Below are 27,500 nucleotides of genomic sequence, written 5' to 3' on the forward strand. Positions count from 1 at the left end.
TTATTATTAATTTATTTTATTTAGTTTTATATTTATTTTTAGCAGAAAACAATAACATGCTTATATAAAAGTATATTTTGCTTTAATTATTCATAGGCATCCTGGCACCCCTTAGGAACCGGCTTCGCACCCCTGGTTAAGAACCACTGATTTATTGCAATATAGTGACACATATACACGTTCAGTATTCAAAGTACATAACATAGAGTCAATATACAAGAATGAATATTCTTTAGAGATAACAAATATGCAACTAAATTCTGAATGAAAGCTAGGCCTACTATTCAATACAATAAAATGAATATGAGCAAAAGCTTGAAAAGTCAGGCTTACAGTGGTGAGACAAAATATTATTCAGAATTTCTTCGTCAGAGTTAATTCTATTTTATTGTCTTGAATAGTTAATATTTGTAATCGAGGTATGTTGTGTTCATAAATGCGATTGTTAAGCATTCTTACCATAGCAGAATTCCCAGACTTCGTTCCCAGGGTTTCAGTGGGGGGTCTGTTGTATATATATATATATATATATATATATATATATATATATATATATATATATATATATATATATATATATATATATATATATATATATATATATATATATATATATATATATATATATATATATATATATATGTATGTATGTATGTATGTATGTATGTATGTATGTATGTATGTATGTATGTATGTATGTATGTATGTATGTATGTATGTATGCCCTACAACAGTATAATGAAACAGTAGTTGTGTAAACTGAAGTAGACTGATTTTATCGAGTTCCAGTTGAAATCTGGGAGAAGGGCCGGAAGAGACAGTTACCATCTGGTTTTATTCTCAGGTCCTGAGGGACTGGCTGATTGCAGCGTTCCATGTTTGATTAGTTAAAATGATTGAAAAAAATTCTTCACAAATTTCCCTTTATGTTGGAGGAGGGTGAAGTTGAGAGCATTTACTTTTTGAGTTCTTTGCGGCGTTCCATAGGCCCTTAGCTGCAACCCCTTTCATTCCTTTTACTGTACATCCGTTCATGTTGCCATTTCTTTCATCATACTTTCCACCCTTTCCTGACAATTGTTCCAACGTTAATTTCAGCGCTGAGTGACCTCATAGGTCCCAGCGCCTGGGCTTTGGCCAAACTTCTCTATTCTGATTCCAACCAGCACCGATCTTGTGAACATTTAACGTTCTGACAGCGTTAACTAGCCATAATAACGCTGACATCCCTGCCCACAATTTTACCACAGAATCCCCCGATGATTTAAGACTGGGTTTTGTGGTGTCTGAGATGGCTTCAAAGCAGTCGTTAGTAACACTATCTCAAGGGCCATGAGTGTACTTTATACTCTTGATAAAATAAAAGGTATGTGCGCATCCCGATCAATGACAACGAACACCGCTGTCTACCATTTTCCAGACTTTCCAGATTTGCTTTATGTAGGTAGAACAGAGATAACATGTTCTCGCAAAATAATGTTACAGAGACTAAGTTGGTTTGCTTGATCATTTTAATTTTATGTAAAAGAAAACTATTGAGATGGCTATTTGTCTCTTTATCCGCACTTTTTCTGTCCGCCCTCAGATCTTAAAAACTGCTGAGGCTATAGGGCTGCAAATTGGTATGTTGATCATTCACCCTCCAATCGTCAAACATACCAAATTGCAGCCCTCTAGCCTCAGTAGATTTTATTTTATTTAAGGTTAAAGTTACCCATAATCGTGCGTCTGGCACCGTCATAGGTGCCAGCAACACAGGCCACCACCGGACCGTGGCTGAGGCCACCACCGGACAGAAAACTGGATTGCGCCGAAGAAACTAAAGCGCATTTTTTACGTGTTTATATTACAGATGCGTATTTTATTAGGTCAAATTTGTTTTAGTAAAAAAGTATTAGAATTGCGTTCTTCAGGCATTGTTGGGGCTCCTTTTAGTCAGCTATTCGAATCACAATTTTTCTTCGTATTCATGCACGGTAATGCAATGATGTCAGTATAACGAGGCTTCCTGAAAGGAGGCTGTCATAAGCACAATAACCTCTCTCTCTCTCTCTCTCTCTCTCTCTCTCTCTCTCTCTCTCTCTCTCTCTCTCTCTCTCTCTCTGATTGCTTGAGAGTTAAATCAGGTCAAGCGAGTTTTCCAGCGATGCAATATTTCCTGCTTTACGGCATACTGACAGACATGCAAAACCAGCTTTTAACCAGACTGGAGAATCAGTTGTAGCCATTTTAAGATTTGCCGTTATTCTGATTGTCTCAAGTAATTAAATTTTATCAGAACTGCACAAGACGGTAAAATGAAATCGATCTGTGATAAAGAGTAAAAGTGTAATAGCCCTTCCGTGTAAGCTCTGATCAAAATTGTATTTTTAGTTATTTTTAAGGGTGCACGAAATAGGTACTGAAGTAAAAATAAATAAATGCTTTTAGGGTATCAGTCTGGATGCGACTTCAAGGTACAGTGTGGCAAGGTGAAGTAGATGCAATCTGAAATCTTTTCTTTAGGTCTTTGCCGGACCTCTTACTGATGAGGGGAGTATCATGACCACTAAACTACGGGTTCTCATATATGCAAGCACAAGCACACGTCTTTTTCCAGCTAAGGTTGCAGCTAATAATAATAATAATAATAATAATAATTGCTGGAGATTGATTGCTAATACTAATTGCTAGAGATTGATTCCTAGGGAAAATAGTTCTTCATTGGAGGGGTGGATAAGAGCTCTCGGCTAGCACGCTGTTGGCCCAGCGTTCGACTCTCCGACCGGCCAATGAAGAATTAGAGGAATTTGTTTCGGGGGACAGAAATATATTTCTCGTCATAATGTAGTTCGGATTCCACGATAAGCTGTAGGTCCCGTTGCTAGGTAACCAGTTGGTTCATAGCCACGTAGAATAAGTCTAATCCTTCGGGCCAGCCTAGGAGAGTTGTTAATCAGCTCAGTGGTCTGGTTAAACTAAGATATACTTAACCTAGGGAAAATGGCTTAGTGTGTTAAAACCGAAACGTCCCAATGGAATAAAAATGTTGACTGTAGCACTTGTTTGGCTGTTCCTAATAATAATAATAATAATAATAATAATAATAATAATAATAATGATAATAATAATAATAATAACAATAAATCATAGATTTAGCAGTCAAAGAAAATGGTAGACACTGTTGTCTCGTTTTCCTTATAAAGTAAAACAGTGTAAATATTTTCCCGTCCTTACTGGATGTTGAGGCTCACAAGTGTCAGGATGATTGCAGTGCTCTCTTACGGCTGTATGTTCCGATGTATCTTGCCCTTGTTTTCCGAAGGGGCTATTGCTGTTAGTACACTTCACATGGTGCACTGTTGACATTACTAAAACTGTGCTTGCAGCGTCCCCTTTTTTTTAGTCATTTACTTTCCTCATTCCCACTTCCTTTCCTCCATCTTGCTGTCCACCCTCTCTAACTATTACTTGTAAGTGGAGTTGTGGGATTTCCGTAGAGTTCGACCTTTAGATCCTTGCGTTTCATCTACTTTATTTTCTGGGTCTCTGTTTTGCTGTCCAGCCACTCAAACTCTTCCTTTTCTCTGTCTCAGCGCAGAATGGCCGAAAATGCCCCAGTGGTTGGCTTGACAGCCGAAACATCTATAGAAATCAAAATAAAACTTGGCCTATAACTTAAATGATCTTATAACTATATATATTATTTACACATTAGTTACTCGTGTGTCGTTTTCATCTGTTACGTCAGTATTCAGTTACTTAGGTGTAGTTTTCATCTATGACGTTAGTATTTTGTATTGGGTTTTCTTTGCTTTCACAGGACTTTTTATGTTTCATAAAAATATGCGCTTGATGTATGTAATGACATGAAAAACGTCATTGATGTAAGAGAGTAAGATGACATTATGTTTCGTAAGACTACGCGGGTAATTTATGTAATGACATACGAAAAGTATCATAAATGAAAGTATAATGACAGTGAAATTGTTTTTATGTTAAAATGAATAAAATAAGCGAAGAAAAAACAAATAGGTGAGTAGTCAGATATTTGTAAATGGTAAATGAGGGTTAGATTGATAAACTAGGGAGCAAATACAAGTCATCAGGTAATTGCATAAGGAATTTGTCTTCTGTCTAGGAAATGAATATATAAATCAATCGATCAGGGAATTAAAAAAAAAAAGCCCCAAATTGTTATTGCATGAAATCTGTCACGTGGCTGTTTGTGATATTACGATTATCTCAGCCTTATCATTTTAAAGGTGGAAATTGTCTCAAGGTCCCTAATTTGTTTTTGGAGTGTTGTCGGGGGCCACGGGCCTTCACGCCTCCGGTGATCATTATTGCGACGTCAGGTTATAGTACTGGATGAATAAATTGACTTTCTATTGTAATTTCGGCTCTTGAATTTTCCAAGGTTTTATGTGATTTGGCTACACCACACCAGAAGCGGACTTGAGTTAGTTAATAGATCTAAGACTTCGTATGTATTGGTCAAAATGGTGTGATAATATAGAATTTTGGTAGTAAAACAGTTGTGGAATATTAATCGTAGTGAATTAATAGATCAGGGCAGATGCCGGGACGTTTCGATGTTTTTGTACACTTCTATAAACCTCTATATTTCTCACTCCCGTAGGGTGGTAGTGCCGTCAGTGCACCTCATGCTGTGCACTGTAGGTATTACTTTAGGTGCTTTGCAGTGTTCCTTCTGCCGCTACCTGCAACGCCTTTCATTCCTTTTACTGTGCCTCCTTTAATATTCTCTCCCTTCTATACTTTCCACCCTCTCTAACAATTGTTTCGTAGTGCAACTGCGAGGCTTTGCTTCTGTTACAACTTTCATATCGTTTTACTCTTATTTCCTTTTAAGCACTGAATGACCTCATAGGACCCAACGATTTGGCCTAAATTTTACAGTCCATTCCATTCTAAACTTCTCACATGTCAGTTCTTCTAATGCTACATATACTGCGCAAACATTTAATTTCTGCATCTTTAACAGTTTTTTTTTTTTACTCGAAGATAATGGTTGAACCAAGTTTCCTTTATAGAAGTGAAGTGTGGATGACGAATATATATGATTCACTGTAACTGCATCGCAGTATTTCCATCGAAGTAATTACTTTGAAATAGTTTAATATGATGGAATTACATCGCAAGATAAGTTCTTTGTTATGCCTTTTCACATCACGTAAAGAAATCGCATTAAGAAAAATTATGAAGACACCGAAATTACATGTTTACTCAAAAGCGGTGATTTCCTTGCCTTTACTGTTGTTGGTGAATATGTGTATAACAGTAAAGCCTATTGAGGTGCTGAGTTATTCTTTGCACATCACCTCCGGACATTTCGAGGAGTTCTGAGATGGGACAATCAAGAAACGAGTCGCTAAAGGAACAGTATAATCGCAGGTGCGGAAATTCGCAGACGTCAAAAGACATACAAGGACCTGCAGTCAGAATCTTACCTTCCATCTTTTGAGATGGAATTCTTGAAATATTTGAATATTTACGAGGAATTGCTCATTATTAGTTGTTTTGAGCTGTAATCCCGTTCCAGCTACCATGTTGCCGTGCAATGATATACCTCAGAAGTTGTCACAGCCCTAGAATAAATAGTTTTTCCATTTTCATCTTTCCTTTCAGTGACTTTATTAGTATTGTGTGTGTATTACTGTTCTGATTTTCGTAACCTTTTTAATCTCAAAAGCTCTTTTCATTTAAGTTTTTGTTTATTGCTAATGCCATGAATTACGTATATTTTATTATTACGATGTGCTATGCATTAGTAATTGTATAATGTATCTCAGTGTACATTTCAGTGACGAAATACTTGTTTGGGATGTTTTTGGTCTTGTTACCATGTTATTGTTTAAGTTTGAAGTAAATTCGTAACATCAGAAAAGATAAGTAAAAAAAAAAAAAAAAAAATATATATATATATATATATATATATATATATATATATATATATATATATATATATATATATATATATATATATATATAATAATGTGTGTGTGTGTGTGTGTGTGTAATTTGCTGACTAAACGCTCATCTCCCCTTCTTACTGCACGCCGAAACTATCTCAGTTTTAGATGTCTCGGTATTTTGTAGCGTTTGGTCACCACATCTCCCAGCATCGTTCCTATATCAGTGCACCCTACCCATGGACTTTAAGCTTATGGCCGTGGCTTTGTTGCATAGAGCAGAAAAGCCCCTGTGAACAGAAAATAAAACTCTGCTACTAGCTGATGTTATACCTACTGTGCTACTAACTGGTGTTATACCTGCTTTGCTACTAACATCATACCTGCTTTGCTACTAACTGATGTTATACCTACTGTACTACTAACTGGTGTTATACCTACTGTGCTACTAATTGGTGTTATACCTGCTGTGCTACTAACTGATGTTATACCTGCTGTATAATGCTACTCATTTTGTTACTGCCTTCTCAGTACCTGCTTTTTAGGTCAATATATTTCGAAGGTAGGAGGAACGTTCCTCTTCTGCCACCACAGGGTGGTCCTCCTCCTGTCTTTTATTTCCCGTTGTATTCTGTGAAGATAAAATCCCATTCTGTATTTTGTATTTCTGACCACAAATCGTGTATTGGTACCATCTGTTGAACTCGGTGCTTAGTATTGAATTTTTATATCTCTACTCGCGACCATTCCGACTTCCACTGATTTTCAGTCCTTTCTTCTCCATTCCGTTCTTCCATCATTTAAACATTCTTAGGTCCTCTTCCCCCGATTCTGCTGTTAACACCAGCTCATCTGCAGATGGTCCTTTCCTCTCCCCACTTCTTTGTAGCTTCTTAATATAAATCATTAAGGACACAGTTCCGATCTTTTCGTCATGTAAATCAAATTCTTTCAGTATGCCCGCCACTTTCTTTACTCTGTATCATGATACGCGTATTCGTTATGCCTAACTAATAGTTGGTCTTGGTACTCGGACTAACTATCAGATGCTTTCACGTGATCTACAGATGCATGACATAGTCTCTTCTTCCTTTACCTGTGGTACGAGTGCTTCTGTAGTTGCCTTATTATAAAGCAATTTTTGTTTTTTCATGTTAAACCTATCCCACAGTTTTTCTTGAGGTTCAGTACCTTCACAATATTCATTCTTCTATAATCTTTGCATTTTAGTGTATCCCTTTTCCTTTCCTTTGCATATTTTTGTTGCCATAATTTTTTCCCCAACACTTTAGGTTCCACCTCTTCCTTTATCCTATTTTCTTGTATTCTGGTCATTGTATCAGTGACTGATTCTCCTTACCTAACTATCATAATTTTGCCGTACGCAACAGGATGCTTCGCCTCCATCCCATAATATATGCACCGGGTAGTGCATTCCATACAACATCATTATTTTTTATTATGTGCTGAGGAAAGGACGGGTTCTTGATTGTATAATGCACGATGAAATGTCAGCCAAATGTTAATGTTGGATGGTCACGTGTCTTACGGGTTTAATCGCTGCTGTTCAGGTTTATCGTTTTATCGTATTAATCAAATATATACAGAGTAAAAATAATAAATGCATATTTACTGTGATACTGCCAACTGTGAAAATGAAAGTGTGTCCTTAGTGCTGTCTGCTATCAGCCAAGGGACATGAAATTTTAAGGACACTTTAGATTTCTTTCCACGGGTTGTAGGCAGAACAAAACTCTACGGGAAGTACATGCAACTAACTGTAGATAATAATTATTGCCTGCAAGGTGTACTCAGATTTCTGCAGAACTGCATTACTTGTATACCAGTACAAAGATAGCAGTTTAATACTTTAATTTGAATGGAAACTTCTAAAAAGTAAACAAAAAATATACAATGATGATTGTACGAAATCAGTGCCGTGGTATTACGAGGCTATTGATGCCACGCCTTGATGTACAATACATGAGTAATTCAAATATTTATGTTAATGCTTCGCTGATGATTTAAAAAACCACTTTACGAAAGGAAATAATATTGCAGTTACTAGCAGTAAAACTGTAAAGTGTTCGTTTGGCCTTACCAGTAGTTCTCGTCACTTTTATTGGATTTGCTTCTTTTGACATGAATAAGTATTAAATTCACTTTTTTTTCATTAATTGTTCTCTTTTATTGGATTTGTTTCTTTGACATAATTATGTATCAAATCCACATTTTTCCAGTTCATTAATTATTCTCTGTTACATATTGATTGTAGTTGTTTGCAATTTAGTTGTTTTGTGCTTTATGTATATATTTTTTTATTTTAACTATTTTGGCTGTCCTGGAGAGAAGTATATGACTCTCCAGCCACTTGAAAAAGAAAAATGTTAGTGATCCTTTGATTGAGTGAGCTGGCTCGTGAAGGCGAAGAATGGCTTTAACTTAAAATTTTCCAACATTTATTATTGCAAATTGCTCTAAATGACAGTCATTTGGGATTGTTCATTCGAATTGACTGCAAGTTCATAAGTCGTAATTTTCTCTTTATTTAATTTTTCATCTTTCTTATAAGCATTTTGTAGGCGTGCACTCTTAATTATTAATTCGTATTTATTCATTGTTACATTATTTTCTACTCTTATCCTTTCTCATGTATCTTCTTGCATGTTCCGGTCCCCACGACGTTGGCGATCTTTTCCATTTCTTGATCTCTGCATCAATTCTGCGGCTGTTTTTCTCTTTCCCTATCACTCTCCGTATCCCGTCCGTATAAATTTCTGACACATATATATATACTAGGTAGGGACGTCAGTTTATTCTGTGGAAACTGTAAGCGAGTTACATTGCGTGTTCCTCGTGAACAAAAGCTGCAGGTGTTCGCTGTCCTTTAAGCTAAGGGCGATTACTTGGTTGTGAAGCTGTGGTACGGAGCTTGGTGTAAACTTTGTCTGTATTTTCTCGTTGGTTTCTTATGCTTGTAATAAATAAATATATTTTTCTCTCTGTACACCTATACCTTTAGAGGGGGAGACACTGTGCATAAGTTGTCTTGTTTATAACTGTGTGTATGAGTGCATATCTGAAATGCCTAAAGATATGCTGACTGAGAATATATATATATATATATATATATATATATATATATATATATATATATATATATATATATATATAATATATATATATATATATATATATATATATATATATATATATATATATATATATATATATATATATATTTTTTATATATATTTAAGTCTTTCCTCTGGAAGTTTTCCGTGGTCGAAAAATATAACTAGTTTGTGTTTAATGGGGAAGAGTTTTATTTACAATTTTCATTTCCTTCTGTAACGCTTTGAATAGTCACACAAATAGACGAAATCATAATTTGGTGCCGTTTCGCTAATTTTTTTTTTTTTTTTTTCATCTTAGATGAGCAGGTTACTGACCTGCATCTTTTCCTTCCGCTCAGTATTTTCGGGCCTATAAGTTGCCCGTGCCGTCGGTTATTTATTTTATTATTATTTTTTTTTTTTTTGAGGTCTGGCCTGTCTTCCACGAATCAGACTGTGTCCACTTGGCCCCTTGGTAGATTAATGGTAGCAAGTGATTGATGTAAGAACACCTGAATAAAAGGGAAATACAATGGTCTCTTCCTGATCAAACTCTGTCTTTTGGTCTTTTGATATGATGGTGGTCTTTCGTTGTGTCGTTGTAGAATGTGTAAGTGGATATATATATATATATATATATATATATATATATATATATATATATATATATATATATATATATATATGTGTGTGTGTGTGTGTGTGTGTGTGTGTAAGTGGTTATATATATGTATATATATATTATATATAATATATTATATTTATATGTATATATTTCTGTCATTAGTTTATATTCACCTTGATTGCTATTTTTATATAATTGTAGACTAACAGATGTATTTATTATCATTTTTATATACATTCAATTCTGTTTTTCCTCGTGCTTTTGCCTGTTCTTGCCTACGGGAGCTTCCCACCCAAGTTCATGGCAGAAATAATAATAATAATAATAATAATAATAATAATAATAATAATAATAATAATAATAATAATAATAATAATAATAATAATAATAATAATAATTTGCCTTACATATAATGCAAATTCTGTTTATATTCGGTAGTCTTCAGGAATAGGAGATATTTTTCCCTTGTATAGAATTTTCTAAGGTCAAGGATTATTTTTTCTTTCATTCGTTGTTGTTTCAGCAATGAAGGAGAAAAACATTATTCATTTAAAAATTTGTAGCAACGAAGGTTGCAGATTTTTTTTATACTAACTACGAGCTCCGAATTCGGTAAAGGTTTTTTTTTTCTTTAATACAAGAATTTAGTAGGTTCCATTTGTATTTTGAGAATGTTGAACTGAACATAATAAAACCAGGACTCTCGAGACAATTTCGAGTTGCATTATGTGGGAGTTAAAGTGCAATAGATGATATTCAACTAATAAATCGTTCAATTGGGATTTTGAAGACACAAAGGACTGGTAAAGCATTGTAAATGGCGGTGCAAATCAGCATTTGAGCACATTTCAGATACTCAGTGTAGGATATTTTGTGTTTAATACTGTTTATATATCATCTTTGTACCGTAAATATTAATTATAGATGTTCAACGTAAGCGTGATTTTTATATATTAGAAGTTGATGTTATGTCAATATGGCAAAATATTTTTATGTAATTAAGTTCTGGAACTCAACAACATTTCTTTTCTTACGTCTGAGATGTGACTGTATATTATATATTATAATAATTTATATATATATAGTACATTATATATAAATTATAATAATTTATATGTGTATAGTATATATAAAAAAACACACGCATATATATATATATATATATATATATATATATATATATATATATAAAATCAGATATCAGACGCAAGAAGAGTTGTTGTTGAGTTCCTAAACTTAACTACATAAAACTATTTTGTCATATTGACATAACATCAAATTCTAATATGTAAACTCATGCTTAAGGTGAACATTATAATTAATATTTACGGTATAATATATTCGTATATATATATATATATATATATATTTATATAATATATATATTTATATATATATATATATATATATGTGTATATATAAATATGTATATATATAAATATGTATATATATATAAATTATATATATATAAATATATATATATATATATATATATATATATATATATATATATATATATATATGTATGTGTGTAATGTGTATATATGTGTGTGTGTATTCAACTAATAACCAAAAGAATTACGATTAAACGTTGGATAATTGAAAAACTCAAATATTCCCATTTGTTTCTTGGTCACTCTGACTTTTTTCTTGCATAAAACTTGATGAAATAACGGAAAATGATCTGTGAATGTTTCAGTAAAAGTGGACGGGTGGGTCGGGGGAGAGTTTTTAAGAATTTTCTAATGAACTTAAAATTTTGGTTAATATGCTTTTTAATAAAGTAAATTATTGTTTTCAGTGTACATGAATACCTTAATATTCAAACTGCCTTAATATCTTAAAAAAAAAACTGTAATATCTAAGAATATGGTTTTGCTTTTATACAACTTCTATTTGTTTTTGGCCAAAATTAGGTCAAAACCAAGAATGTGTAAGATATATTTCATTTTCGTCATGAAACGTAAGTCTTGCTTAATGGTCGTAATTATAGTCATCCGTTACCATGATCTCAAGCATAACACTAGACTAAAGGTTATTACATTAGGAGACAAGTGTACACACACACACACACACACACACACACACACACACACACACACACACGTCTAGTCCAATTCAATATGAAATAGTTGAGATAACTTCTCACGGGAGAGCGACCAATAGCCGTACCCAAAACTTACTGCGTCATGATTGTGGGCGGAGCGTTTTTCATTGTGAATGCCTTGCGTACGTGCGGACTTCTAAAAGGACTCACAGGTCCCGTTTTTCGTCAGTCTGGTGTTGTCTGTTGTGAAAGGTAATCTACGCTACTACAGGCTCTTTTGACGTCCCACTCGGACTTGTAAGTGGTTGATGTAATTGCATTTTGTTTATTTTCTTCGTATAGGATCTTACATAGATCCTATAAAATAAGTTGCGATCCTTGTGGATATTTCATATTCGAATATGTTGATTGTCTGGTGTTGTATGGGTAGGAATTCGGTTGTTTTCTAATATTAATCCTATAGATTATGGTACACAAGTGTGTATGAATATGAAGACAGTGTAATGGGAACGTTGCCAGTGACTGCCACTGGAGATCGGCCTCATGTGTCGTACTCACGAGGAGCTCAATTCATACGTCTGGCACGCGAAGACCACCGGCGTTATTTAAACGCCCGTCCCTTTAACCGTGAAGTACGCAGAATATTTTATGAATGGTTGTATCTTGGTAGCGTGACGAGTATCTCGCCGGTGCCCTTTGTTGTAATTATTTTATGATGGTGTGCGTTTTGACTTTACTACTGACCTCACACACGCTCCCCCCCCCCGGCAAGTTCCTCATCGGATAGGTTGGTATCGTTCCCGGCTAGCACCCTGCTGGGCCCGCGTTCGATTCTCCGTCCGGCCAATGAAGAATTAGAGAAATTTATTTCTGGTGATGGAAATTCATTTCTCGTTATAATGTGGTTCGGATTCCGCAATAAGCTGTAGGTCCCGTTGCTAGGTAACCAGTTGGTTCTTAACCACGTAAAATAAATTTAATCCTTCGGGCCAGCCCTAGGAGAGCTGTTAATCAGCTCAGTGGTCTGGTTAAACTAGGGTATATACTTAACTTTTCTCTCTCCCGCATACCTTCAGTTGCGACCTGCAACAGTCGACTAAAAGCATGTATCCAATTCAGTCTGTTCAGTTGGTCGCCAGATGCATGATGGATTTTTTTCCAGGATACGCACCCATACTGTTGCTTTCCTCATCCGGCTCAGAATCAAACTCGGTTCTGCTTTGTGGTGACGAGAGAGAGAGAGTATTTAAACATTAAGTTTAACTCACGACTCTCGTTCTGAAGTTCGACGCAGAATTTGTCCAGGTTATTTATTTTCTTATTTGTATGTTGCTGGTTTTTTTTTTTTATAATTTAAGCATTGGTGTTTTATTGTGTTTCGAAAATTTAATTTTTTCGTATGTTTTATTTTTCTTGCCAGCTAAAGTTGTTTCGAACGTTGTGGTATATTCCTTTTCTATAAACTCGTAAAACAGTTAGTTTTGAGAATGCATTTAATTGTCCTTCATGTGATAATAAATATATATATATATATATATATATATATATATATATATATATATATATATATATATATATATATATATATATATTTGAATTCACTAATGATTATTTATTTAATTTATTGTTTGTACATTAGTCACTGTAATGTGAACGTATGCTTGTTACTTTGGTGGTCCATGGCTTAAAGATTTAAAATGTTTCTAACAAACTTCCTGATTGCTTGATTTGTTAATAGATTGACGGGAAGTCTTTAAAATGCATCAGTTATATGCGTCTTGTAGTAGGGATATAATATTGCTGCTTAGCGTATAGTTCGTTATACTTCGGTTGTTGTGTTCGTTGTCACCTGCAGGTTAAGATGATATATATATATATATATATATATATATATATATATATATATATATATATATATATATATATGGATGTGTGTGTACGTATATGGATACAATACCTACGATATATATATATATATATATATATATATATATATATATATATATATATATATATAGATATATATATATATATATATATCCAATGCAGCACGAAGGAACGCTTGCTTGAGAATATCATTAAGTCCGACAGGGACTTAGTGAGATATATATATATATATATATATATATATATATATATATATATATGTATGTATGTATGTATGTATGTATGTATATATATATATATGTATATATATATATATATATATATATATATATATATATATATATATATATATATATATATATATATATGAGGAAATTTTATCACTTTATATTCACAGATACCAGGCCACAAATGTCGTTTGATATCGCATTCACCATACTTTGGGAATATATATTAAAGGCAATATGTAATTGCAAGCATCATTCTTTTCTTGCTGATTTTGGTTGGCCACTGGAAAATCCATTGTCTTTGTTTTTATGTTTCTTTTGTGTAATACCACCCTTATATCTTCTTAAGATTGCTGGTGTTCTACAGGTTTTACTTTTCTTGGCTTTTATTTTCCGCAGCTTTTGTCGGTGACTTCTCATGAGTTTTCTAGCCGTTTATTTTCTGCTCTTTTGTCCATGATTTTCAAAAATTTTCTTGCCATTCATTTTTCGTCCTTTTATCGGTGAATTCCCGTGAATCTTCTCTCCTTTTATTCTCCGCCCCTTTTGTCGGAGGCTTCTCGTCAATTTTCATTCCATTTATTATCCCCCTTTTGTTGGTGACTTCTTATGAATTTTTTTGCCATTTATTTTACAGCCGTTTTGTCTGTGTTTTCCCATGAATTTTCTCTCCTTTTATTTTACACCATTTTGTCGATGACTTCCCATGAATCTTTATGCCATTTATTTTCCGCCCTTTTATCAGGACGTCCAAGAATTTTCATGCCATTTATTTTCCGCTCTTTTGTCGGTGAGTTCCCATGAATTTTCATGCCATTATTTTCCGCTCTTTTGTCGGTGAGTTCCCTTGAATTTTCTTGCCATTATTTTCCGCTCTTTTGTCGGTGAGTTCCCATGAATTTTCTTGCCATTATTTTCCGCTGTTTTGTCGGTGAGTTCCCATGAATTTTCTTGCCATTATTTTCCGCTCTTTTGTCGGCGAGTTCCCATGAATTTTCTTGCCATTATTTTCCGCTCTTTTTTCGGTGAGTTCCCATGATTTTCTTGACATTATTTTCCGCTCTTTTGTCGGTGAGTTCCCATGAATTTCATTTTTTCCGCCCTTGACATTATTTTCCGCTGTTTTGTCGGTGAGTTCCCATGATTTTCTTCTGCCATTATTTTTTATGCTCTTTTTCGGTGAGTTCCCATGATTTTCTTGACATTATTTTCCGCTCTTTTTGTCGGTGAGTTCCCATGATTTTCTTGACATTTATTTTCCGCCCTTTTGTCGGGACTTCCCAAGAGTTCCGCCCTTTTGTCGGGACTGAATTTTTCTTGCCATTATTTTCCGCCCTTTTGTCGGGACTTCCCAAGAATTTTCGTGCCATTTATTTTCCGCCCTTTTGTCGGGACTTCCCAAGAATTTTCGTGCCATTTATTTTCCGCCCTTTTGTCGGGACTTCCCAAGAATTTTCATGCCATTTATTTTCCGCCCTTTTGTCGGGACTTCCCAAGAATTTTCGTGCCATTTATTTTCCGCTCTTTTGTCGGTGAGATCCCATTTATTTTCCGAATTTTCGGAACTTCCCAAGAATTTTCATGCCATTTATTTTCCGCCCTTTTGTCGGGACTTCCAAGAATTTTCATGCCATTTATTTTCCGCCCTTTTGTCGGGACTTCCCATGCCATTTATTTTCCGCCCTTTTGTCATTTATTATCCGCTCTTTTATTTTCGGTGAGTTCCGGGAAAGAATTTTCATGCCATTTATTTTCCGCCCTTTTGTCGGAACTTCCCATGGATTTTCATGCCATTTACCTTCCCATGGATTTTCATGCCTTTTATTTTTCGCCCTTTTGTCGGGACTTCCCAAGGATTTTCACGCCATTTATTTTCCGCCCTTTTGTCAGGGCTTCCGATGGATTTTCATTCCATTTATTTTCCGCCCTTTTGCCGATGACGTCCCATGAATTTTTCGCCATTTAATTTGACCCCTTTTGTCACTGTGTTCGCACATGATTAAGTCTGCCTTAGCCCCATGCTCATCTCCTCTCAAGAACGAATCCAACATTCGTTCCAGATTTCACATTTTTCACATTTTTCACATATCCGCCCATGTCTTAAGGCATCCTTCTCTGCCTACTCTCCCATTCGCATCTGTGCTGCCGGCAGTAGCGGATTCCAGCCTCTCCCCTGGATCTGGTTGGGATTTCCAGATTGCTTTCGATTAGTCTTTCGTAGAGCGTAAGCTCAATTTGTAAAGTTGTTTCTTTGCTTTCGATTAGTCTTTTGTATTGCTAAGCGCAAATTGAAAAGCTGCTTCTAGAATTTATGGGGTGGTCGTAAATGATTTTCATGTATTTTGTAATTATTTATGATTTCAGCCTTACCAGTCATTGTATGGGACATTGCTTTTTTATTCGGGATATATACTACTACTTTTGTTAATGATCTGGCGCCCTTATATGTTCCTTAAACTGCTCTCTCTCTCTCTCTCTCTCTCTCTCTCTCTCTCTCTCTGAGCCATATTTCCATTGCTGCAGTGGATAGTAGGTAGCTCCCGCACCTCACACCAATACACCCTTTTGAGTTTTTCGCAGATTTTATTACTTGAGCTGTAAAGCCTCCCATTTTTAACTGACGGGGTTCTGTCCCTCTCTCTAGGTTGTGTCCAAATTGTATTCCTATAAAGGTCCAATTATTATTAGTATTATTATTATTATTATTATTATTATTATTATTATTATTATTATTATTATTATTATTATTCAGAAGATGAACCCTCTTCTTATGGAACAAGCCCACCAAAGGGGCCATTGACTTGAAATTCAAGCTTCCAAAGAGTATGGTGTTCATGAGGAAGAAGTAAGAGGAGGTAAAGGGAAACACAGGAAGAAGAGATTTCGCTTATTAAAAAATAAAAAAAAAAAAATTAATAAACCAGCAAATTAATAAACAGATAAAAATGTAAGATAAAAACCAAACCCTGGTGCTTGCGTTCTTGATATTCCCTGCCCTGAACATTTGTTTATCCCTCAGTCTCTCGCGAAAATTCGCCAGAGGTGTTTCGCAAAATGGTCGGTATTCCTCGCAGCAGTAACGTGGGAGAGTCCCGGACAGATCATTGTCTTTTATCTTAATTCTGATGGTTTTTGCAAGATAGCTTGTTTTTATGGCCATTTTATTTATTTGTAGAGATCATTATTTATTTATTTATTTATTTATTGCACTCATATAAAGTAACAAGTCTTGATTTTTGTGCTTTATGCTTATTGTGTGAGTTTATTTATTGTAACAAATGGAATGTTTATTGAAATATAAAGAAATTGGCAGTCGCCATTCAGATCTGTGTATATGTAAGTATGATAGGTATTATATATGCGTGGGTATGAGTGTTTGCATTTATTTATATATTAATTTATATGGAATCATTATATATATACTATATATATTATTTATATATATACATTTATATATATATTTTTATGTATATTTATTTATATATTCATTTATATATATGCATATACATTATATATATGTATATATATTATTTATATATATACATTTATATATATATATTTTTATGTATATGTATATATAGATCTATATATATTTATATATATATATATATATATTTTTTTTTATGTATATGTATATATAGATCTATAGTATATATATATATATATATATATATATACATACATACATACATACATACATACATACATACACATACATATACATATACATATATATGCTGTTGTATTCCTTTTTCGTGTTTTTCCCTTCCGTCTTGTCTTGATATCAGGGCGTTTTGTTTATTCTGTTTCTGTTCAGTACACGGGTAGTTGGCTGGTTTTCCCAAGTTGCGCACTCGTCGGATTATCAGTCTCATTGAATGTACTGACTGTGGATGGGTTTTCCCAGTGTTCCAGTACCGAGTTATCCGTCCTTTTCAGCGTACGAAGTGGGTGGTTTTCTAAACTTCATTTGAATGTCTAGTAACTTTATGTTTGTCGTTAGCGAATGGTGGTGTTCTTTCTGTTGTTTGTGCTGTAATTGTATATTTTGAAGTTCCCTGTATACCCTGCCTTCTCTGTTGACTGCTGTAACTCTTGGTGGCGGATCTTAGCCGAATAAAGTCTTGAATATGCATTGAGGTTTTTATTACAATTTATTCAGCTAAAATTCTTGGAAATCACTTGTCGCATCTGCGCTCTTTAAACTCCCGCTTTGGTTGATTTGAAGTTTATTGTAAGTGAGGTATACATTGTTGTTGATATTGATGATGTTGAATTAAGCCAGGCTTATACGAGCAATCCATGATCTATTTTTTTCATTTCTGGAAACGAGAATTGGTTTTTGCTAAAGGAAGGGACTTTAATGGATAGGGTTCCGAACCCTTTGACACCTGTTGAAGAAAAAGTTTGATAGCGTTGTATACTGGAGTCATAAGATGCCAGAAAGGTAATACTATCTTGCGGTATCCCCTTTCTCTATGCCTTTGCTGTGTTTGGACGGACGGTGTCCATCGTGACCTAGTCACCTGGAAATAGGGGAATGCCTTGTGCCGACTTAACGATTTATTGATGGCGCTGAATGGTGTTAGGCTTACTGAGTATCCTGAGAGCCGCATATGTTTACAGCCAAAGTATGAAATTTTGCAGGTTTTGTTTTCTGTAAAAGAAAACTGTTGTGTCGGCTTTGTCTGTCCGTCCTCACTTTTTTCTGTCCGCATTTTTTTTGCCCGCACTTTTTTCTGTCCGCCCTCAGATCTTAAAAACTACTGGGGCTAGAGGGCTGCAAATTGGTATGTTGATCATCCACCGTCCAATCGAAATTGCAGCCCTCTACTCTCAGTAGTTTTTATTTTATTTAAGGTTCAATTTAGCCATAATCGTGCATATGGCAACGATATAGGCCAGGCCACCACCAGGCCGTGGTTAAAGTTTCATGGGCCGCGGCTTATACAGCATTATACCGAGACCACCGAAAGATAGATCTATTTTCAGTGAACTTGATTATACGATGTACGGAAAACTCCTTTATAATATTCCTACTTAAGAATGTACTTTAAGTACTTAATTTTCTATCACTGTCGGTGACCATAGCTGCTGTGACGCCTTTTGTAGCTGTTGGTCATTCAGTTTTAGCCGACTCTTTAGAATTGTCGTGATTTCAATCAAGTAAATAGCCTACACATAAGGGAGGTCTTTGAAGTTGTCCGTCGTATTATCTAAATCCTGAAAGCAGTTGTGTTGCATATGCGCTTTTAATCGGAATCTTTTAGCATCAGACTGCAAGTGTGTGTGGTAGCCTGGTACCACACGTCAAGCCACCTCTTCCTGCTTTACTTCTTGGGAATTGATAATCCCGGCTTACGCAAGTTATAACACTATCTTTCCAGCTACTGCCAAGCTTTGTAATTTTCTTAATACTGCTTTTGTTTCCTGACTATAACCTTCCTTGAAGATACGAAATAAAAAAAAAATGCAAGATTTAAATTTCTATGCAGGTGAACAAGATGAAGTTAATTAAATACTTGCCCTAACATTTTCGCAGATATATGTTAGAGCTAATATAATAAACAAATGGAGCTTCTCCCCCAGTAGTATATGATGAAGTTGAAATAGATTTTAAGATCTTTGCTGATTTGAATTACCAGGTAAATTAGATCACAATTGTTAGTCGATGTATTGCAGAATTTTTCTTCTAAGTAGTTCCAGTTTAAATATGACGAGACAATTAAAAAGTAGGTTTTGGTTATCTTCTAGCACCGAGCCGCCAAAATTCACGCCGATAGGCATTATTGCCGGGGAAACTGAAGTTGTGCACGTGATTCCTCTTGCGACCCTGTCAGTGCACTTCACGGGGTGCACTGTAGGCATTACTCAAGGTTCTTTGCAGCGTCCCTTCGACCCCTAGCTGCAACCCCTTTCATACCTTTTACTGAACCTCCATTCACATTATCTTTCCTCCATCTTGCTGCCCACCTTCTCCTAACAATTATTTTATAATGCAACTGTGAGGTTTTCCTCCAGTTAAACCTTTCAAACCTACCTACTCTCATTTTCCTCTCCAGCGCTGAATGATCTCGTAGGTCCCAGAGCATGGCCTTTGGCCTAAACTATGTTCCATTCCATTCCTTAGGAAGACATAAGGTTGCTGGGCCATCGCCTTGTTTTATAGTAATTTGAAGATGAAATGCCCGTTCGTGCGTTACACGAGGACTCACGTGCACGTCTTTAGTCTCTCCGACAGTATTGCCTACTTGGCGTGAATTTTGGCGGCTCGGTGCTAGAAGATAACCAAATCCTTCTTTTTAATTGTCTCTTGTCATATTTAAACTGGAACTACTTAGAAGAAAAATTCTGCAATGCGTCGACTAAAAATCACGATTTTGTTTACCTCGTGATACACATCTGCAGAGATCTTAACATCTATTTTGTTAACTTCATCGGATACTACTGGGGAGAAGTTTAATCTTTTTATTGTATTAACTCCAACATACACATCTGCGAAAATATTAGGACAAGTACTCAGTTATCTTCATCAAGGTCACCTGCATAGAAATTTAAATAATGCATTTTTTAAATTCCGTAATAGAAATTTGCTAAGGATATTAAATCGTGTATATCTTTACTTCGTAATATAAGTTCGCGAAGAAATTACGTTTGCAAAGAAATTTAAATAAAGTCTTTTATCAACTTCATCATGTAAATTTGTGAAGAAATTCAAATCCTGTTTTATTTAACTTCAAAATATAAATCTGCCAAAAGGAAAGAAATTTAAATCCCGTATTTCATTAACTTCAAAACTAATATCTGCGAAGAAATTTAAATCCTGTAAATTTCTATCTTCAAAATATACATCTGCGAGGAGATTCATAATATAAATCTGGAAAGAAATTTAAATAATTTTAGTATAAATCGGCTAAGAAACATATATAATTTATTATATAACGTCATCTTATAAATTTTCTGAGAAATTTAAATGGTGTATTTTTACTATACTTCCTGATACACATGTGTCAAGAAGTTGGAATCACGTATTGCATTAACTTCATAGTATATACGCCTGTGAAGAAATGTTGCAGTTATGTTGAAGGTTAATGAACAACTGCAACTTCAAGATACCATCCTACAAGTATTTTACTCTTAAAGCTTTCATATGAATGAAAGAAATATTTTTATTTTGGATTAGGTTCAGCTTTTGGAGGCGATTTCAAAATTCTTAACTTTATTAAAAACCGAATTGAATCGAAGAATTTTCGCTTATAGTCACTGTAGTAATGACTGTTTAACATAAATAAATAAATATAAGTAAAAGCAAATCCTTCGGGCCAGCCCATTGTGAGGTGATAATCAGCTCAGTGGTCTGGTAAAACCATTTTAATAATAACAGTGTTTAAACCGAACTATTGTTATGATGATAAAGACGATGATAGCAGACAAATTCCGATTGTAAAGCATACGCATGACCACTATCTTTCATTTTTGTGTGCATGTTTACCTTTAGTAGTTTCAGTATCCAGCATTTATTATTGCCAGTTTTACTGCCTTTATATTTATTTTTTTTTCAAACGTAATCTCTCTCGTCATTCTACCTTAATTTTTGTAAAGGATTTATGGGATTTCCTTATTCGCAGTGTTTTTTAATTTTCTGCCCTATGAAAGATTAATCATATGACAGTTTTATTGTAGCCGAATCGATTATTGTGCTCCTTGTAATCAGAACTGCAATGAAGCCCCTTTCGAAATGATTTTTGAAATCCTTCAAATTGTGAAGAATAAGTGGGAACAATCCGAGGATCGAATGCGCATCTTGACCTGCTGGAATTGTAGTGGGGTCAAGAAAGTGACTGTGAAAGCTCCCTTGTTTTTGAAGTAATTTTGTATATATTGGTATTCTTGATGCCTCTACATTCTCGTGGACTGAACCGGAAAGCCATGACATAATCTGGTTAGCTTTTCTAGAACAGAATTTCCCTCCATACCTAATTGCGGTTAACAACAAATAGATTTATTTATAATAACGAATGATAAGCAAGTAGATATGTGAGCAAAGGAAAGTTTTCGAGTGCACCCGCTAGGAAGAAAAACTCGAATAAAAATTATAGAGGGGCATGTTACAGGAGGTAAGACACAGCCCAAGGTTTGAGAACACTGGATGTAAGTCAACGCCTTATGGCCTCCTCCATAAGCAGTAAGCTGTCTGGAATAAGAGGCGTGGAAATGAAAATCTTTTAATCCCATTGTGCTAAGAGTGCCGTCGACTAAAGTACACTTGGTACGCAATCTATGACTCATGGAAGTTACATGTAGTACATTACTATGGCTCATGGAAAGTACACTTAGTGCTCTTATTATGGCTTACGGAGAGTACCCAGGATAGGTTTTAGTTTTCTAGAAAAGAAAACTATTGAGATGGCTTTTTGTCTGTCCGTCAGCCCTCAGATCTTACAAACTACTGAGGCTAGAGGGCTGCAAAATTTATGTTGATCATCCACCCTCCAATCATCAAACATACCCAATTGCAGCCCTCTAGCCTCATTAGTTTTTATTTGATTTAAGGTTAAAGTTAGCCATGATCGTGCGTCTGGCACCGCTGTAGGTGCCAACAACACAGGCCACCACCGGACTGTCGGTGAAAGTTTCATGTGCCGCGGCTGAGTTTCATGGGCCGTGGCTGAGAGTTTCTTACAGCATTATACGCTGTACAGCTCTTTGTTGGGCGAGTCGGTAGAGCTGCAGACCGTCACTCGATGGACCGGAGTTCAATTCCCGGCCGGCTGATGAAGAGTTAGAGGAATTTATTTCTGAGGTAGAAATTCATTTCTCGCTATAATGTGGTTCGGATTCCACAATAAGTGGCCCGTTGCTGTAACCAATTGGTTCTTAGCCACGTAAAATAAGTCTAATCCTACCAGCCCTAGGAAATCAGCTCAGTGGTCTGCGCCAAAACAACTCTTCTATACGCTGTACAGAAAACTCGGCGTAATTTTTTACTTGTTTTTATTTTTAAATTGACCAGGTTTTGTACAGTGATGCGTCATGGCTTAAGCTGTATAGTCCCTCACGGGGAGATTGTATTGTTAACTGAATCGTTAATGGGTCTGGCATTGCGCAGAGTTTTATCTTTATTCGATAAAAATTAACATTAATCTATAGTCCAAGTAGAATTTTCATAACACTTCTCCGGGTCATGCCATTAATTTTTCCGGCTACATATCAAATGACGTTTTATTAATTTGTCTTTTATTTTCTCATTTATCGGAAGCTTCTTATGCAAGTTATTGCCCTTTGTTTTATTAATTTTGAAATCTTTATCCAATGCTTTATAATAAATTGAATCTTAATGCGTTTTGGGAAGATAGCTGTGCCATTTGATGTTTTGTCTTTAAGCAGTATTAAGTTCACAAGAATTTATCCTTGGAACCAGGATTTTATTTTTTCCCTATAAATTACTTTGTCTCAGAAACGGTAAAGCACCGTCAGTAATACGCAGAAATGCTGTTCTGTTGTCATTACTTCATATAAAATAACCGAAATAACCGCTGATTTTGATAGTAATGGAGGAGGAATCTTTCATAAAAACAAATACTCAAAAAAAAAACTTGTAAATAGAACATATGAAACAGTTGGCTCATCAATATGAAAATGAATCACTGTATCAATCCATTAAACAAAGTTAATTCCTTGAGTCTCCTTGGACTTTATTTATTTTTTATATCTTTCTCTTCTTCTTTGTAGTCACCTTGTGTAATGAGGTTGAAATGTCGGAGTGCAAATGCAAAAAATACTCTTGTAAATAAAACATTTAAAACAGTTGGCTATCAATATATGAAAAAAGGAAAATCTGTATCAAGCCGTTAATCAAAGTTAATTCCTTAAGTCTCCAGTGACTGTATTTATTTATTTTTTTATGTCTTTCTCTTCTTTTGAGTTGCCTTGTTGAATGGGGTTGAAATGTCATGTGCAAATTTATAATACAAAGGCCTGCATTTATAATTTTCTTTTTATATCGTTCTTTTCTTGTTTTGAGCCACCTTGTTTAAGTGAGGTTGAAATGTTGAGTGCGAATTTATAATAAGGTGGCCTACAATTATATATCTATAATAATGAAATCCGAGTGGATATTTTTTGTTTGTCCGCTCCGGGTGGGGCGGGGTAGGTAGGAGATCGGGAGGGTAGGGGGAAGCGCAATACGCTGTGCTGGAACCCGGCGCTGCCCGCCATGGCTCCTCTATCCTCCCAATCCCCTACCTACCCCGCCCCACCCGGGGCGGACAAACAAGAAAGATCCACTCGGATTTTATTATTATAGATGGCCTACAATTATATATCTTTTATATTTTTCTCCTCTTGTTTTTAGTCATTTTGTTTAATGAGGTTGAAATGTCGAGTGCAAATTTATAATTAAATGACCCTGATGAAATATTCCGATAAAACCGTTCGAGTGCTTTTCGCAATCAAAGGTCGTGTGCAGAGAGTCAGTTGCGCAGTCTTGTCTTGTAATTAATTAGGGTTGGGTTCATGGAGCTGATAACACGGACAAATAACGAGATAAATGGGATGGCACTGATTACTGCCGTTTTTTTTAAGAATTAAAGACCATGGGATTTCCGTCGAATACGCATTTGGTATGATCTGATGACTGGCAAGGTCGTCATTGTTTGATTTATCTCGTCTGCCCAGTTTTTGGTCTCATTTTGTAGAAGTTTTTTTTTTTTTTTTGGAGTTCACGTCTTTTTTAAATTGAGAAATAAGATGACGGAAGGCCGCGGTAATTTTATTTGTTGATTTTAGGGTTTAAAGGTAAAGTGGTTCAGCTCCTATAGATAGACCAGTCCTGGATTGAGAAAAAACATTTAAAAGTAGACAGGAACGAGAGCAGTGCGGAACCCAGAAAGAGGCAATAGGCCCACTTCTGCAAATACAGTAGAAAATGTTAGGAATGAGAAAAGACGATGTCAGTAAAAACATTTTGTGACTTAATTTCTCTACAGAGTCGAATCGTTGCGGTTGCTGATTTCTCCAACAGATAGGTACGGGACTTGGTAACTTGGTTGGTGGTACGTGGCTGACGCAGGTGGAAACAACTTGCCTTTGTATTTTACATTTTGGAAAACGCTTGTCAGATATTCTTCGCGTCATTGTTTATTTCACTTCACCTGTATCAAGAAGATTATTGCTGTGGTCTAAAATTGATACTTTCTATCACCAGAAATCGTGAGTGTGATCAAGTTCTCTTGTTGAGATCAAGGAAAACATTCGTCACTTTTACGTAGCAAAAATGGAAAACAGTTTCAGAACAATATGTTACATTGGAGATGGTGATGATGATAAATTTGTATGTGAGCTGATGATAAATTTGTAGCTCACATCGGGGTCGAATCTTGGAATCAAATGAAAGACAAGGGCACCGCCAATTGACTCTTATAGGTCATTGTAGACATTGGAACCCAAGTATTTACCGAGTACCCACCTACCTAACCCACGTTATTGAATATTGATATCTATCATATTCATTCAGAAGGAGTAATTTGCATGAAATGATATCAACTGAGAGCCACTGGTGGTTCAGGAACCTGAGTAAAGTAGAGCCTCAAAGATCTGTGTAAGTACGGAGATTTCAACATCCTTTATAAGCTTGTATGTCAGTCGGAAGCGCTCTTGCCTTTCATTTGAGAGCCCTAGGTACGGTACCGATGTATGGTAGAAATTCATTTCTGTTGCACGCGTGATCGTATTTGTTTCCGATGATGATAATAATAATAATAATAATAATAATAATAATAATAATAATAATTATTATTATTATTATTATTATTATTATTATTATTATTATTATTATTATTATTATTATTATAGTGATTCCTGTAATATAAACTGTATTAGTAGTACCGTTGATGATGATACGGCCATGAACGATGATTATGCGGTAGCTCAGGTCTACACCTAAAGATAACATTAGGCATCTTCAAGTGGGATCCCACTCGAAAATACTACTGCTACAGTAGTAGTAGTAAGAGTATTAAGTATGGCGATATGAGGAAGTAGAGCAGACGATACGCCTAAGAAGGTAATGTCGAGATAAGGACTCTAGGCCTACTCCTAAGGAGGCGAACATTTAAAGGTTCAATTAGGCATCTTCAAGTGGGTTTTCTATGGGGACGTACTTGAAAAGACGAGTGTTTTGAGACTTGAGTTGGAGAAGGTGTTCTTGATTGCCTTGATTGAAGAACCTCCTCTGTATCTTATCAGAGAGTATTATGTGGAGGGGAGAGCGGTATTTTTTCTCGTACTGCCAGAAGTGGTTTGTGGAGACATGGTCCAGTTATTCAGACAGTTGTCTTCACACGAGTCGCAGGTATGTTTTGACTGTTAGAGTCGATTCTAATTGGGTAGGTTAGTGTGGTAGATTTATTTTGAAAAAAAGTAGGGGGGACCTAGGGTATAAAAGTTTATGGATTATTTAGTTAAAAAAAGGCGGGCATGTGTTTAATTCAGAAGGAAGGGAAAGTAGTTTTTTGTGATATTATGAAAGGCAAGGCATGAAATTTATGGAAGTTTTACAAGAATAGAAAGAACATTTTTAGATGCTTTGAAGAAAGCGAAATGTTTTTTATTTAAAAAAAAGTTAATTTTTTGTTTTAGAAGTAAAGGGAGACAACCTTACGACGTTCTGTGTAAAAAGAAAGCATCTTGTATGAAAAAGGCATGTCCTGTTTTCAACTAACTCGGCCTTGAGCCTCCTCGTACCAATCACTTAAGATAACGACCGCACGAAAGAAGTATTTTACTCCGATTTTTCGACACTTCTTAAAATAGTTCTCGTCACACGAGACTCCTGCATTACCCAGAGCTCTCGCGTCGCCCACTGGTACCCTGCGCTGAACGTGACGTACTTTGTTGTTTCATATGACCTTGCAGGATACGTGGCTCTCACAAACCGTACAGTCTGTCCGTAAGTTCTTTCAAGCGAGTGGTGCCTACAGCTTACGTCTTTCCCTGTACGGCTAACTGTAGATGGTAGTCAGGGTTCCCCAGCTGCATTGCTTTCCTTCTTTTACTCTTCATCTGTTCCCTTTGAGGTGCTCACTCCTAGATGTCAACTTCTTGAAATTGGTTTGCTCCAATGTTTTTACCTCTCATTCAAGAACAAATACTTCGTTCCTTTGGTAAGAGAGTCTAGAACTATAGAGCAATTGTCCTGTCAGATTATTGAATAATGATTATAATTATAATCATATGATCATTATATTATAATTTGGATAGTCCTTCTTGGATCTCGTGCGACCTTCTGGAAAACATCTATTTATAGTATATCACCTCGACGTGCCTCCATTCATTCTCCCACTTTTTTGGAGTGCGGGTTGGGGGAGGGGGAGATGAGGGGAAGGGGAGGGGGAGAAGAGGGGTGGGAAGGAGGAGGGGAGAAGAGGGGTGGGAAGGAGGAAGGTCGGTGGCTTGAGCACCAGACTTTTCTCCCCCCCCTCCCCCCACAGCCTTTCCTTATCTTTGAAGAGGCAAGTCTTTATCCTTGACGATGAGCCCCCTCCCCTGTTTCCATGTCGGACCTCTTCCGTAGGGGGGGGTATTGCCGTCAGTGCACCTTATGCGGTGCACTGTAGGCATTACCTAATGGTTTTTGTTGCAGTCTTCCATCTGCCTCTAGCTGCAACCCCTTTCATTGCCTTT

The 27,500-nt window shown here is 35.6% G+C and overlaps 1 protein-coding gene across 6 annotated transcripts in view; it reads left to right on the top strand.

The window, feature by feature from the left end:
- The window catches only part of Ctr1A (Copper transporter 1A), a 118,315-nt gene that overhangs the window by 35,677 nt on the left and 55,138 nt on the right, over positions 1-27,500 (top strand). The window contains exon 1 of one of the 6 annotated variants that reach the window (XM_067123765.1): positions 11,840-12,000. The exons of 2 other annotated variants lie outside the window; for them this stretch is intronic. The gene's annotated coding sequence lies outside the window, so the exon portion shown is untranslated. Of the gene's footprint in view, positions 1-11,839; positions 12,001-26,043; positions 26,170-27,500 lie in introns of those variants that run through there. 3 more of the 6 variants (XM_067123768.1, XM_067123767.1, XM_067123770.1) reach the window with 3 other exon arrangements.

The sequence above is a fragment of the Macrobrachium rosenbergii genome, chromosome 21 (genome assembly GCF_040412425.1).
Source record: "Macrobrachium rosenbergii isolate ZJJX-2024 chromosome 21, ASM4041242v1, whole genome shotgun sequence".
NCBI lineage: Eukaryota > Metazoa > Arthropoda > Malacostraca > Decapoda > Palaemonidae > Macrobrachium > Macrobrachium rosenbergii.